Genomic DNA, 15,975 nt, shown 5'->3' with positions numbered 1-15,975 from the left:
TGTTGACAACTTCCATTTTTTCTGCCATGTCTTTATGGCACTGCCTTCATCTCTCCTGTAACTTATAACAAGGCATCCTTCAGTCATTCAGTTGCCCAACAGCTTGAGAACATGGTGGTATAGTGGGAAAATATATATGTTTCAAACTTGCAAATATCTGAGCCCATCAATCAATTGTCCAGTGATCCAGGAAATAGCAGATTTTGGGAGTAGATTTACTTGCTAGTTTAGGGCTCTTCCAGTGTACTGATGAAGAAGCATGAAGAAACGGTGAAGTTAAATCCAAAAGTCTATTTACCAAAACCATTTGCTAATCACAGCACTGCTATAATTAGCAGATGTTTTCCATCAGTTGGTGAGGCTTAGAATATAGGGGATGGCATCAACTTAGGGTTTAATTAATGATGTAATATACGCTGGACATATGAAATTACAACATAATGAGTTGATAGCAAGTCAGAGGTTGCAAGATAGGAATAGGGAACAGGCACAGCGAACGCCTTTCCAGTCCCATTATACTCCCTGCGTATGTGTCCTAAGAGGGATGAATAAAGAATGCTGGGTACTTATGTCAAGATTATATTCTAGCAGGGTCACCAAAGGCATGAAGGTCACCTCAGCTGCCTACCTAAAGCAAACAGGTACCTATATTGGGATCTGTGATACAGGAAGATGTTAGAGGCAGATTATTACATTAGTGAGAAAAGCAAAGGCATTATTTTTACTGCATGGGCTATGGCAAACTACTGTTTTTGCCTAGAAAATCACATGGATGGACAAAATAAAATGATTTAGTGCAGGATGTTTGGCTTCTCAAGTTAGGAGCACTCAAGGTGCTACTGAAGAATTGCTGAGGATCTTTCATAGTACTAATGGTATTCTAGTAGTGTTATAACTAGAATAAAGCCCTTCAGACATCTATTTGATGAACTTGCCCTTCAGGAAAAGAAAATCTCAAGCTGCAAAACAGAATTACAATGGGAATATAGAATTTTATTTATTTATTTATTTATCAAATAGCCACCCATCACACTTATGTGAATTCAAGAAACATGTACATGGGAACCCCTTACACAATGAAAGATAAAACAAATCGACTCCATGTTGATATCTTAGTAAATTGAAATGGACTGAAACTGGACACATACACACACAGCAAAAATGAAGCAAAGATACAACAAAGACAGTATTTGGATATAATGCCACCAATGATCAAGTAATAAGATTATGCTCCAATTACTGGTGCAGAAGTAGAGAAGGTTTTATGATCAACTTCAATCTAAATTTGACAGAAAGTACAAGCAAGATGTGGTGCTTGTAGTGTTTCAAGTTAATTGGGGAATGTGATTTATGACCATTAATTGGAAGAGGGAATTGTGCTTTGCTACCTTGTGCCAGGGGAGGGGAATTAAGTTTTTGGCTTCAACTACTGTATGTAGTGCTGATACTTTGTTTCTCAGATAAAAGATTCTTTAAGGAAAACAATGCCTCGAGGTTCTTTTGAAGAGATTCATCTGTCGGAACCATGACATTTGGACTGTACAGTCTAGGAAACAGAAATGAGGCAGGAGAATGACTCATTGTTAACACTATCTTCAGACAATCAAAACATATATATAAATGGATATCTCCCTAACCAAACTGACCTTATTATTGGTAAAGGAGATAGAAGAGTTCAGTTATAATAGGAAAACGTGGCCAGGAGATCAATATAGAACATATCACAAATACTTGTGTGCAAGTTCCAAGTCAAATTAAAGCAGAAGAAATAAAGCCAACCAGTTTCCACAGTATGATCTTAATGTACATCCATCATTTTCAAGAAGATTCCTGAGGAATCACTTTGAAGTCCTGGATCTCACTGATAGAAGGAGGAACAAAGGAACTGTGGAATGAGATCAAAATAGTTATTAAGAATGAATATGAAAAGAGAATACCAGAGAGCGAGAAACAGAAGAAAGAAACTGGATGTCAGACCATAATGAAATTTGCCAATATGAGATGCCAAAGCCAAGAGGGACAAAGATCTAAGAAAGGAAGTTAACAGCAGAGAGCCATTGGAAGAGACAAGAAGTAGGATTACAATGTTTTCTATAAACTCATCAAAGATAGAACCATATGAAAAAACAAGGAAATCATCATTTTATTTACTTCGCACCTTTACTGTTTTTGTAACTAATTTGAGGTAGTGAACATAACTAACTCTTCTTCTTCCTCCTATTTTCCACACAGTAACAACAACCCTGTGAGGCTTAGACTGAGAGTACAAAAGTCACTCAGCCTGCTTTCATGCCTAGTTCTAGGCAGGACCTAAAGCTCAATCTCCTGATTTCAAGTTTGGTGCCTATAGCAAACTGCATAGGCCTGCTGACATAGTCAAGTTTTAAGGGACTTCAGGAAGAATATCAAATATGGGGGCAATTTTCAATTATTCAGACTTATTTATAGTGCCTGAGGTGTATTTCTATTTTTTATAATTTAGATTGAGAGCTATTCACAATTAATAGACATAGACTATTGATGGAAGTTGCCCCCCCAGAAGGAAATATTAAAAAGGAAAATATATTTTTCCTCAAAAGGACTTTTTAAAACCAAACCTGGCCCCAAATCTATCTCTCTGCCCCAAGCAAGAGCTAGGCCCATACAAATGCAGATGTAAAACCATCAGAAAGTTGGAGCCAGAGCAATCAAGAAGACAAAAGAGAAGATCTGCATACCCCACCCAAACTCTAGGAGTCATTAGCCCCATCACCTGGGAAGCAGGATATGATAATAGCATTAAACCACAGATATCAAGGCCTAGACAAACACACAGAAGCAGCCTCAAGGTTCATCCACAGGAACAGGAAACTATTCCAAACAAAAGGCTAAGGGGGGGGGGTATAAAACCTACTGCCCATGTGCTCAATCTCTCTCTCCTTCTCTCCTCTGCACTTTCCTGAAGAACCATCTTTCTGCAATAAACTGTAACCTTCTTCCCAAAGCAGTCACCATGTTTGCTTATTTATTCCCGGCTTGGATGAACCAGGATGAAGACTTTACTTCTAACACTATATATGGTAAATACAGGATTATTAATATTAGGAAAAACTGTATGAGGCATTCTGAGTCTAAACAAATCAAATTGAACAAATGTGTACATTAATATGTTTTTCAAAATGGGAATAACACATGGAAAAATGACCATTAAAGACCATGAGCTAGCAGTAAAATTGAACCTAGAGCCTGCCTATCAGTGAACTATAAAGGATTATTAGTAATGGAGAATGAGATCTGAATCCTTTCCTGAGTAGCTGTTAACATAATATATTACAGCTTTATGCTTCAAAATGCACTAGAAATATTTTGGAGTTTATTATTGATCTGCATCAATTCTGGTACCCAATTTGCTCTTCCAAGACCGACTGAAACTAATGTAAAACTGAACATGTATATTTATCTTTGCATTGATTACCTCAACAAAGCCTTTCAGCATTCTTTGGAAAAAGTCTCTATTTTTATAGTCATTCCTCATAAACTGGAAGTGAAATGAAATCTTCATAAATTCTATTGCAGTACATAGATAAGAGAAAGACACAGAGATTAGCAGAAGACAAGGAAGAGCAAACAAATGCACTAAAATATGTTGTGACATCGATACTAAATAGAAAGTACTAAAAACTCTATAATGAAAGTAGGATGGTAATCCAGAAGTAATAATTAACTTCTATATTGTGTAAATTCTTGCCATGACATGGATGGTGATAAGGAAATGCCTTGCCCTTGAAAATGCCTGTTCCTATTTTTTTAAAATGTTTTTCAAACAATGCATTATTGTTGTACACACAGGGATGGATTAAGGCAACCAACACTTGAAATTACATGCATGACATACAAACGCATTGAACAACAGGACATATGTGAAGCACTTTTAAGAGTTGTTGTGAAATGGACTTCCAGTGGCTTAGTGACGATGATGGCGGCTACTTTGTAGCCGTCCTCCTGGGAAAGCGTGAGAACCGCGGAGAACAGCAGGCACCAGCTGTTCCGCGGCTCAAAACCTCCCTCCCAGGCGAAGGGGGAGGGGAGTATCACCTGAATAGAGGTAGAGCCTCTTGAACCCCCCAGGAATTTTTCCCTGGGGGGTGAAAAGAGAGCTCCCTCGGAGTTCGGGTTGCCTCCGCCTCCCAGCTGTCTTTGTTCCTTCGGGAACAAAGCAAAATGCCGCTACCACCTCCGCGCTTAAAGGGACCGGGTGAGTTATTTTTAAAAAAAGCGGACAGAGTTGGATAAAGGATTTTTTTATTGGATTTCATTTGGACTTTAGTTTGAAAGATTGACTTTTATTTCTTTTCTTTTTCTCTTTTTTCTTTGTTTTTTTGTGTGGAGAGTGAAAGTAAAAATGGCGATTGGAAAGTTTTTTTTTTTGAAAAAAAAGTGAGTGAAACGGAATGTTATGGATTAGATGGTTTTTTTTTCTTCTCCTTAATTTTTTTCTTATGGTGGATTTGTGTTTTGGGAAGATTTTTTTTTCTTTTTGTTAAACTCTCCTTTGTTATTTTTTTTTCTTTTTAAGGGATTTTTTATTTTTTTATTTTTTTTAAAGAAGGAGGAAAGAAGAAATAAGATTTTTTTTTGATAATGGCTTCAAAGAGGCAAGCAACTTCTACAGTACCTAAGGTGGCTTCTTCTCCTGCGATTTTACCGGCACAACAACCTAAAGCTACACCACCACCCTCTCCTCCTTTGCCAGCAATAACGGTACAAGACATGAAAAATATAATGGGAAATGCTGTAGCCCAAATCAGAGGGGAAATGAAGGAGCTTTCAGAGCAAAATAATACTCAAATTAGAGGGGAAATGAAGGAGCTTTTAGAGCAGAATAATACTATCTTGAGGCAAGATATAGTTATGGCTTTAACAGGACTTGCTTCTGTGGTTGAGAAGTTGGATTCTAGAGTGGAAGAGGTGGCAGATAAGGTGGATATTCTGGAAGACAAATTTGAAGGCATGGAAAAAAAAGATGGAAATTTCACAAGATGACATTGTTATGTTTCAGTACAGAGAGATGGAATATGCTTTAAGAATCAGGGGTCTGAAAGAAGATATGCAGCAAGATTTGAGAGAGATTGTGGTAAATGACTTTGCTGTTATTTTGAATAGAGAGAAAGAGGAATTACGCAGAGAAGTTGAAAAGATATTCAGAGTTAACTCCTGGATTGCAAAACAGAGAAATTTACCAAGAGATGTGGTGATTTATTTTGGAAAGAGATCTCTGCGCAATGAAATTATACAAGCTTTTTATAACAAGAGATTTCAGATTGCTGCTCAAGATGTTATTATTTTAAAGGAGATCCCATCTAAAATTTTAAGAAGGAGAAAAGAGTTTGCTTTCTTAGCTAATGAACTTTAAAAAAGATTGATGCCATTTAGATGGGAGATTCCAATGGGTATTGTTGTGAGCCATGCGGGGATGCGTTATAGACTTAATACAGTTTCTAAAGCAAAGGAGTTTTACAAGTCGGTCCTGGGAGCAGGCTCACCACCACCTATGATGCAGAAAGCCTTGGATGGCAAAGAGGTGGAACAGCAGTCTGAACAAGTAGTATTGATGGATATTGGAAAGTCACAGGCGGAGTGGCTGCAACAAGCAGAGATTAAAGAGCAAAGAATAACTCGTGCAGCACATAGACATAAGGAAAAGGAACAATAGAAGAAAGAAGTTAAAGAAGTTCTTCAAGAAGTTGCTTCGGTGCCAGCCTTTTTATAATTTGTAATGATTGTTTTTTCTTTCTTTCTTTCTTCTTTTTCTTTTTTTATATATATACATTTTTTATGTATTATTATTCATATATATATATTTTTTTTTATATATATATATGCTTTATTCTTCGTCTACTTTCTTCTTTCTTCTTTCTCTCTCTCTCTTCTCTTTTTATTTTTTTTTCTTTTTTAGTATATATTATTCATTTTAAAGTTTATGTTATGTATATTATTATTATATATATTATTACTGTGATTTTTATTATTATTATTAATTATTTTATAAATTGCAAATGTTATTTTTAAAATATTTGTTAAATAATCCTATATTCAGTTCTGGGAAGTCGGGGGGGGGTGGGGTGGTTGGGGAGGGGGGGGTGGATTTTTATTTGTAAAACTTTTGAAAAATTTCAATAAAAAAAAAAAAAAAAAAAAGAAGTTGCTTCGGTGCCTGTGGGAGGAGCAAGACCCAAGAGCTCTGCAGCACATTCTTCAATGGCAGATCTCCAAGCAGTCTTCTCCAGGCTTCTGGTTAAGGGAGATGTAAAGCTCCTGACATGGAATGTTAATGGCCTCAATTCCCCTCAAAAGAGAAAGAAAATCTTTCATTATTTAAAGCAACATAATAATGATATTATTTGCTTGCAGGAAACACATATTATATCTAAAGATCAAAAATATTTAGTTAATGCTTGTTTGGGATCTCATTTTGTATCTTTTGCTCCTGGGAAAAAAGGGGGAGTAGTCATTTATGTTAAGCAAAACTTATCAGCCTGTTTGGTAGAATCTGATCCTCAAGGGAGATATGTTTTGATTGAAGTGAGCTTGTATGGTAAGAAAGTACTTATAGTGGGACTGTATGCACCAAATCAACAACAGGAACAATTTTACAGACTGTTACATCAAAAATTAACTTTGTTGGATTACAGATCTGTTATATTAATGGGAGACTGGAATGGTGTGTTAGATACACAAAGAGATAAAAAAGGATCCTCTATTTCTTTTAAACAGGCTAAATTACCTAAAGCTTTTTTTGATTTGAAAGAGGACTGGGAGCTGCGAGATTATTGGCGTGAACATAACTTGGAGGAGAGAGACTTCACTTTTTTTTCGGATAGGCATCAATCTTTTTCAAGAATTGATTTTTTTTTTATTATGACGGATTTATATTTTAGGGTAAAGAATGTTAAAATTTTTCCCAGGACATTGACAGATCATAGTCCAGTTTGGATGGAATTGCCTGATGAAAAAGAGGAGAGGAGATCGTGGAGGATGAATGAAAATTTATTTAGACAAGAAAAGAACGTTCAAAAGTTAAAGGAGCAATTAAAGGATTATTTTGTTTTAAATATGTATAAGGGAACTTCAATGTCAATGGTCTGGGACGCAGGTAAAGCCTACATGCGCGGGGTCTTGATACAAATGAACAATGTTTATAGACAGAAGCAGATGCAGAAACGTAAGGAGTTGGAAAACAAAATTAAATTAAAAGAAAAAGCTTTGATTTTAAATCCTACAGATGAGAAGGTTAAGGAATCCATAAAATTGCTTAAATCACAATTCAATATGTTGATGGCTGATCAAACTGCAACTAATTTACTGTATATGAAACAAAATACATTTTGTAATGCTAATAAACCAGGGAGATAGCTGGCTTATCAATTGAGAAAGAAGCAGAGACAGAGAACTATAGATAAAATAAATTATAATGGTAAATTGGTATATCAGAAGGAGTTGATTAAGAAATCCTTTTTAGATTATTACCAAAAATTATATATGAGTACTAACGTACAGGTTTTAGATATAGATAATTATTTAAATGAAGCCAACTTTCCTAAATTAACAGAAGATCAGAAACAAGAAATTAATGGTTTGATTACCAGTGAGGAGATTGAGACAGTAATTAAAGAATTAAAATTAGGTAAAGCACCGGGTACGGATGGTTTGACATCTATTTATTACAAAACATTGGTGCAAGAGATGATTCAACCTTTAAGTGAGCTTTTTAATAATATACTACAGGGTTCAGAGATTCCCCCGTCATGGGGTAGAGCTTTTATATCTTTGATTCCAAAAGAAGATCAAGACCTCACTTTACCAAAGAATTATAGACCTATATCTCTCTTAAATGTAGATTGTAAGATTTTTTCAAAAATCTTAGCTAACAGGCTTATGAGGGTTTTGCATCATGTAATACATATGGACCAAACGGGTTTTATAACTGGAAGGTACATGAAGAATAATGTCAAACAGATTATTAATTTATTAGATATTTAGATAAAAACAATCAAGTTTCTGCAGGATTGATATTTTTAGATGCTGAAAAAGCTTTTGATCAGCTGAATTGGCAATTCATGTTAAGATTAACTGAGAAAATGAATTTTGGAGAAAAATTTTTACAAGTTTTTGGTGCTATCTACCAAAAGCAAACGGCACAACTTATAGTTAATGGGGGTTTGTCAGAGGTGTTTGCAATAGAGAAGGGGACTAGACAGGGTTGTCCATTGTCACCATTGCTGTTTGTTTTAACTTTGGAAATATTGTTGATTAAAATTCGAGAATCACAGCAAATAAAAGGAATAGAAGTTAATAAAAAAGAATATAAATTAAGGGCTTTTGCAGATGACTTGGTGGTTACCTTATCTCAACCTACTCATTCTGTAATAGAGTTATTACAATTAATACATCAATATGGAAAGGTTTCGGGTTTTAAAATAAATAACAATAAGACTAAAATATTGCCTAAAATATGACTAATTTGGACAAGCAGACTTTGGTTAAGTTGACAGATTTTGAGGTTGTTAATAAGGTAAAATATTTGGGGGTTATTTTATCTGCTTCTAATGCAAAATTGTATAAAAACAATTATGAAAGGCTGTGGGTCAATATACGAAGAGATTTGGAAAATTGGGAGAAGTTGCAATTATCTCTTTTGGGAAGAATTGCGGCGATCAAATTGAATGTTTTGCCAAAGTTTTTTTTTTTTATTTCAAATGATACCTATCTTAAAGAATGAGGTTAACTTAAATGAATGGCAGAAAGGTATTAACAAATTTATCTGGGCAGGGAAAAAACCAAGAGTAAAACTTAAAATTATACAGGATATTCGAGAGAGAGGTGGACTCAAGGTACCGAATTTGAAATTGTATTATGATGCAGTGGCTTTAACATCAATAAGTGATTGGGTTAATTTAACAAATGTAGAAATACTCCTCTTGGAGGGTTGGGATTTACTTTTTGGATGGCATGCCTATTTAATTTTTAATAAAAAGGTTGATAGGGTCTTTAAATCTCATATTATAAGGATTTCCTTACTTCGAGTTTGGAGGAAATATTATAGAAGTGATTTTAAAATTCCGCTATGGGCTATACCGGGGCATGCGATAGAAGGGATAAGGAAAGGAGTCAAGATGGATAGTGTTTCTTATGCACAACTACTTAGATGGAATGGTAAAAATTGGCAATTAAAATCCTTGGAAGATTTAATACAAGAAAATATTATTTATTCATGGTTTCATTATAGACAAATAGTGGAGAGGTGGAAGATAGATCATAATGTGGGTTTACTTAGAGAAGATGAGAATTTATTAAAACAAATAAAAGATCAAAGACGAACTCATATTAAGAGAATCTATGGGGTGTTAGTAGAATTGGATTCAGAAGCAGAATTAGTTAAAGAATGTATGGTCAAATGGGCACAAAATTTTGAAGAACCGGTTCTATTAGATACTTGGGAAATTATTTGGGTGAGGAATGTTAAATTTACACAAGCCCAAAATTTAAGGGAAAATTTTTATAAAATGTTTTATAGATGGCACCTTGATCCACAAAAAATGTCTCGTATGTATCCTGACTTACAGCCTAAATGTTGGAGATGTGGATGTTTGGATGCTACTTATTATCATATTTGGTGGTCATGTAAAAATATAAAAGCTTTTTGGATTAAGATATGGTGGAATATCCAAAGAATTTTTAGAAGAAGGGTAAAATTTACCCCACAATTGTTTTTGTTAGGTATTGTTTCTGATTGTGACACTAAAGAGACTACATTGATGTTAAATTTAATCACAGCGGCAAGGTTGTTAGTAGGGCAATGTTGGAAGAAGGAATCTTTGCCTACCTTGCAAAAGTGGTTTTTTAAAGTTTCTTATTTGGCGGAAATGGCAAAGATTTCAGCTTTCTTGAAAGACCAATCGCAAGAGAAGTATTTTTTGGTATGGAAAAAATGGATAGACTTTATACAATATAAGTTGGATATAAAAAATATTATTTAGCTTTTCAATAACTTATATTTAAAACTTAAGATATTTCATAGACTTTATAGACTTTTTAGACTTATTTTTTCCTTTTCTTTTTTTCTTTTTTTCTTTTCTTCTTTTCCTTTTTTTTCTATTTTCTTGTATTTCCTTGTATTTTTGTCTTTATATATATATATTATTGTTATCTATTTTATAACTTGTTTAATTAATGTACTTAGACTTGTTTATGGTTTATATCTGTTTTATGACTTTTTGAAAAATTTTTAATTAAGCCTGTATTCAGCTCTGGGAAGGTTGGGGGAGGGTAGGGGAGGGTTGGGGGGGTTCGGGGAAGGGATTTGTATTGTTTTGTAAAATCTAAAAATTTTCAATTAAAAAAAAAAAGAGTTGTTGTGAAATGTAGACAATTAGCTTAAAGAATTCCAATGTTTTATCCCTGTGCTAAAGAACCTGGTTGACTAATTTTAGGATCAGGGGTCAGGGGAAAGATCATCTATCACCTACTTGATGATGAACCAACAATGCAGGTAATCTACTTGAACTGGATTACATAGAAAGCCATTAGATAAACAGAAATAAATAATGCATCTTCAAACAAAGCCTTATCCCTTTTAGATGTGTATGGATCTCAAATGCATGTATAAAGGGATGGGGGGGTTGATCACAATGTTGCAACTACAATTGTGCCTGCTTTGACTTCCTAAAGACACTACTGCGTTAGTTTGCAGATAATTCAAGTTTTCAGCCAACGTACATTATTATTGTCATGCAAAGGTACAGAGTATTCACATTCCCAACTAACATGATTTTAATATCACTAAAACATTATCAATTTGTTCATAAATTATTAAAAACTTATTCATTAAGGATTCTGTTTATTCTAATAACTGTTTTACCTCCATTGTATGGTGGATGCATTGCATTCAGTGACCAACATTCATATATAGATAAAATTCCAAAATTCAAGCCTGTTTTCTTATATTTTATGAGTCATCAGTTGTGCAATAAATTTTTCACATTCACATATCTCTCATAATTTACTGAACAGCAAAAACCTGGCCACACATCTCTGCCTCCATAAAGTTAGTCTGTTCACTGACACCTTTGATTCCCTTTTTAAAAAAGAAATAATTACTTTTTTTCCCCTCTTTATCTCATTCCAAAAATGTATAGATAAATCTAGACAACTATTTATTAATGAAGCTATTAACATTAATCATCTATTGGCATTTCCTGAAAGCTATTTTATTGGCAGATTATTTATTAAGCTTATTTCTAACATATCCATATCCACAATTAGCCTTAAAAAGTGTCTCTAGGTCTGGCCTCCTGTTGCAATTTCTAAGTCTGTTATCAGACAAATTTGTGTTGGTTCTTAAGAAACCATACATGAGATCTGAACCACAGATTTCAAAATCTATTATTACAACCTGCAGTTAAGCAAAACAATTTTAAAATGCTTTGCTCTGTCTGACACAGAATTATTAAGAGTGATTGTTATCATGAGTTACAACTTCTGGATAGATTGTATCATGAGCTACATTCAATTTTCTTTGCCCTTACAGTATCACAGAGGAAAAATACACTAATACAGCAATAACATTTGATTGCCAAGCTACTATCACATAACAAATTTCTATACCAGCAGGAATACATCCGCACAAATACAAAAAGTGAATGCAGTTGGGTGATGTGTGGGATGGCAGTTGTTGAAGGTCTAGGCTTCCCAGTTCAAGCTGCTCTCTTTGCTCTTATATCACCAAAAATAGAGAATATAGAACAGTGTTTCTTAAACATTTTCTCTCAGGACTTATGGAGAACTCCAAAGCACTTTGTTTCTTATAGGTTATATTTATTGATATTTCCAATATTAAAAATTAAAATTGACAAATTTGCTGCTGCTATCATTTCTCACAACTCTTTGATGGGACTTTTATCTTGTATTATTTTTCATCTGAAGCTAGCAAATAATTTTTATTTTGCAGATCCCTGGGAGAGGAAAGTATGTATGCAATCTCTATGCAACTCTTTAAGGTAGGTGCATCTTTTTCATGAATCACGCAGCTACTGCTGTCCAGGGGGAAAAACACAGCTGCTTTAAAGAGTTGCAACAGAATGATGTATTTGTACTCCCATATGCTTTGAGGTATATTTTTAGAATTGACTTTGAAACACAGTCTTTTTATTTAAAGAGATTTTTTTATTGCTGTCTCCTAAAATATACTTGAGTTGTAACTAAGAACAAAATGTAATATGAATTGATGAAATACTTCTTTAGACATTTGAGTGAACTGAAACAACTGACAACTTGTGGTGTGAAATACATAAAAATAGAACAGGCAGCTTGAGGTTAGTGGACTGGTCATTGCACATAGAGACACTAGTGTTAAAATACTGCTGAATAGGGGGACCAGTAGGAGCAGAATCTTACTCCGATTCATTTTCTATACTCACATTGGTTGGATTTCTCTGTTGTTCTGAGCATAATGTGTTTGGTCAAAGTTTAGCATATTGGGTGAAACTAGAGACTTGCACCTTATTTAATAAATCACAAACAATGCCTCAGTTATTTCTGGATTAGGTCATTGACCATTCCATTCAGCCACAGTCATTTAGAATTCTGTGAAACTGAACCCCTCAGTAATCATCTGTCTATTTGGGACAAGATGGGCTCCTATCTCTAGGCATTTGTTCATTTAAAGAGTCATAGGGGGTTTAATGCAGCGAGGCTTCAAGAATAAGAGAAATGGAGGTCCAATCCAGATGACAGGAAGCTTATTACTGCTTCAAATAACATCACAAGCAACAAAGAGAGATTTACTGGTTGGAAGGGAAGCATTGTTGTGGAAACCTGCTCGGTTGAAAAAAAAGCCTAGAATAAGACTGAAAAGAGAAATTTAAAATTATATATATTGGATTTAAGGCATTTTAGAACTATGGACTGAGTTAAGGATTAAGTTTTTGAATAGAAATAAGAAAAAATGGGTGTGTCAATGCTGCAAATACTGTATATTCTTGCTTTGACAATATGCAAAACTGTCTGGTAATTACTGGGTTAATACATAGCTTAGAGTGGGGGGGGGAAGCCCGGGAAAGAAAGAGGAAGTAAACTTTTGACCTTGACACTAATTGGATAATGTGACTTGTGACTGCAAGACAAGGGAGGGGTTTAGCAAGAAAAGATTGATGCCAGCGAGAGGAAGTTAGATTCTGGCATCAATACGTCCATGATGGTGACCGGCAAAATTGTAGCTCTGTAATAAAGACTTTAGGAAACATGCCTGAAAGTTCTTTGAAGTGCTTCATTAGTCGGAACCTGTGACAGGGTGATTAATGTATGAAAATTACTATATAATGGAATGAAGAAAAATGAAGAGATGTTTTAGTTTGGGATTGAATTAATAATTAATTGAATGTGATTTTAATAAGATGATGTGTTCTCTCTGATAACATGGATGATATTAAGTTTGATAATTAATTGGATGAATACAGAACCTTGTCTAAGGGATTCAAATGATTTAAGCTTATTTTTTTGTTAACAAAAGAAATTGATGGATTGATGGATTAGATATGTAGAGGATAGATTAATTTTTATTTTAATTGGGAGATATTGGTGGAAGAAGAAATAAATAAGATTTATGATGAAATTAAAGAATTAGGACATATTTAGAAGGGATACCTGAACTGATAATGTGTATATTTGAAGTTCAATTTGATTAGAGTCTTGTAATTGCATAAAGCTTTAAAACAGGTTTAGGATTAATAGAAATTTAAGATAGAAATAGACTAGTTTAAATATATAAGCTATTTGAGGGAAATAGAGAGGGAATATTTAATGTATTGATTGAATTACTTATATATGTTTTGTTTTTGGATTTTCGATTACCCCAGCCCCACAGTGTGTCTCGAGCACTTTGTATTAATTAAAAAAAAACCAATAACATTTGTTTTTTAAAAAAAGAGTCATGGGGGTGATTTGGAGCCTCTGCTCTTCACAAACAACTAGTAGCTTGTTCTCTTCTTCCTGTAGCATAGGAAAACAACAAGTTCTGCAATGAAACAGGAGCCTACATTTGTGTGATAAAGGATGAAAGCAGCTTCACTTGCTAACCTCAGGAATATACTGATAGAAAAGGAAGAATAAATGTAATCAGGATGTTGATTCAGCTCAAAGCTTGCCCTTGACCAGAAAGGATTGGTAATACCTAGCTGCAGATGATAACCTCTTGCTTGAAAATATGCAATTTTCAACTTCAATTTTTTTATATTCAAGTCCCCAGAGCCTACAGATTATTACTATAATTACTTTGATTTCTTTCTCTTTAGGTTTAATAATTTTATTGGTTTGTCAAAATATAAAATAAAAATTTAAAAATAGAAAACTAGAAAAAGGAGGAGAGAAAAGAAAAAAACACCAACTTCCGACTCTCTTTAGAACAGTAGAAGATAACAACATTACAATCATAACTTTTCGCTTTTACACAACAACATGTACAAATGATTTCTATTACAATAAACCTATCTAATTAACAAAAACAAAATCAAAATTTCATTTTCTTTTTCATTGTAAGCACAAAATCTGGAAGCAATTTCAAAATATAAGCAAGATTAAATATATTCTCATCTTGAAATAAAAGAATCAATTTTACCTTCTCTGCTTCTCATTGCTGTGGGGAAAGATACAGTGTTTCCCTGAAAATAAGAGGCAACAGGTCTTATTTTCAGGGGGTGTCTTTTCCACAGTCTCACCTCACAGCAGTGGCGGCACCAACAGCCCCACCCAGCTAGTCCAGTTTTTCTGTAGCTGCTCGCGCGCATCGCCCCCAGCCTCAATTTCGCCATCAGAGGTCTTCAGGAAATGCCTCTGGAGCTGAGAATGGAGCTCTGGGTTGAAGCATGTGGCAGGACACATGGGGCAGCTCCACCCCCCAGCTTGATTTTTAGGCATGCACCTCATCCCAAAACTAGGGCTTATTTTTGGGATAGGGCTTGTATTAGGCCTACCCCCAAAAATCAAGCTAGGGCTTATTTTCGGGATAGGTCTTACTTTCGGGGTAACACGGTATATAAATCTATTGACTCATTAATCTTTATCCTTGTTCTTATTAAGAGAATCCTCTGTATATATGTAGTGGAGTTGGGTGAGATTGGGGTCAGCTGAGAGGCTTTGCAGGAGACCTGGCGATTAGGCAGGAAGATAAGGAGCTCCGGCAGCTGTCATGGGTCTGGTGGTGGGGCGTGGCTCAGAGGAGGGAAGAAAAAGGAGGAGGAAGCCGATAGAAGGGAGGAAGAGAGAAGGTTTGGTAGAGCTTGCCATTCTGAGCCAGCTGACTGAAGAGAGAGTAAGAAGCTGGGGTTTTCGCATTTGCTTTTTTTGCTTCTTTACAGGCAAGTCAGATGAAAGGGGGAGGGATAGAAAGAGTAAGAATAGTTGCTGGAGCTGTTTGCTTGAAGCAGACCTGGCAGGGAGGGATAGAGGGTGAGAGCAGTTGCTGGAGCCATTTGCTGGAAGCAGGCCAGGCAGAGAAAAAGAGAGGGTGAGAGTGGCTGGTTGGAGCTATTTGGTTGAAGCGGGCCAGGCAGAGAGGGGAGAGAGAGAGAGAGAGAGAGAGAGAGAGAGAGAAGGAGGGAGGGTGAGAGAGAGAGGGTGGGGGGTGGGGAAAGGTCAAGTTTTATTGTCTCTTTCTCTTTCATTGTGGGCAGGCCAGACAAAGAGAAGGAGAGAGGGTAGTTTGGGGAGTTTTAATTCCTTTCCCTCATTGGAGTAAGTTAGGGAGAGGGAGAGTTAGGGAAGAGTTTGATATACGTCTTTTAGTGGGAGGTAAGGAGTTTTTTTCTTTATAGGATCAGCTGGGGGAGATAAAAAGGGATTACATGGAGTGAGGTCAGAGAGGGGTGAGGAAAGTGGGCAAGGGAGGCCTCTGCCAGCGCCAGAGATTGGTTGCCATCGTTGTAGGCAAGTTGTTGTCATTAA

Source organism: Crotalus tigris, unplaced genomic scaffold (assembly GCF_016545835.1).
Source record: "Crotalus tigris isolate CLP2741 ecotype Arizona unplaced genomic scaffold, ASM1654583v1 scf7180000017916.3911339, whole genome shotgun sequence".
NCBI classification, from domain to species: Eukaryota; Metazoa; Chordata; class Lepidosauria; order Squamata; family Viperidae; genus Crotalus; species Crotalus tigris.
The sequence above is the reverse complement of the archived record's forward strand: the minus strand, read 5'-3'. Positions refer to the sequence as shown.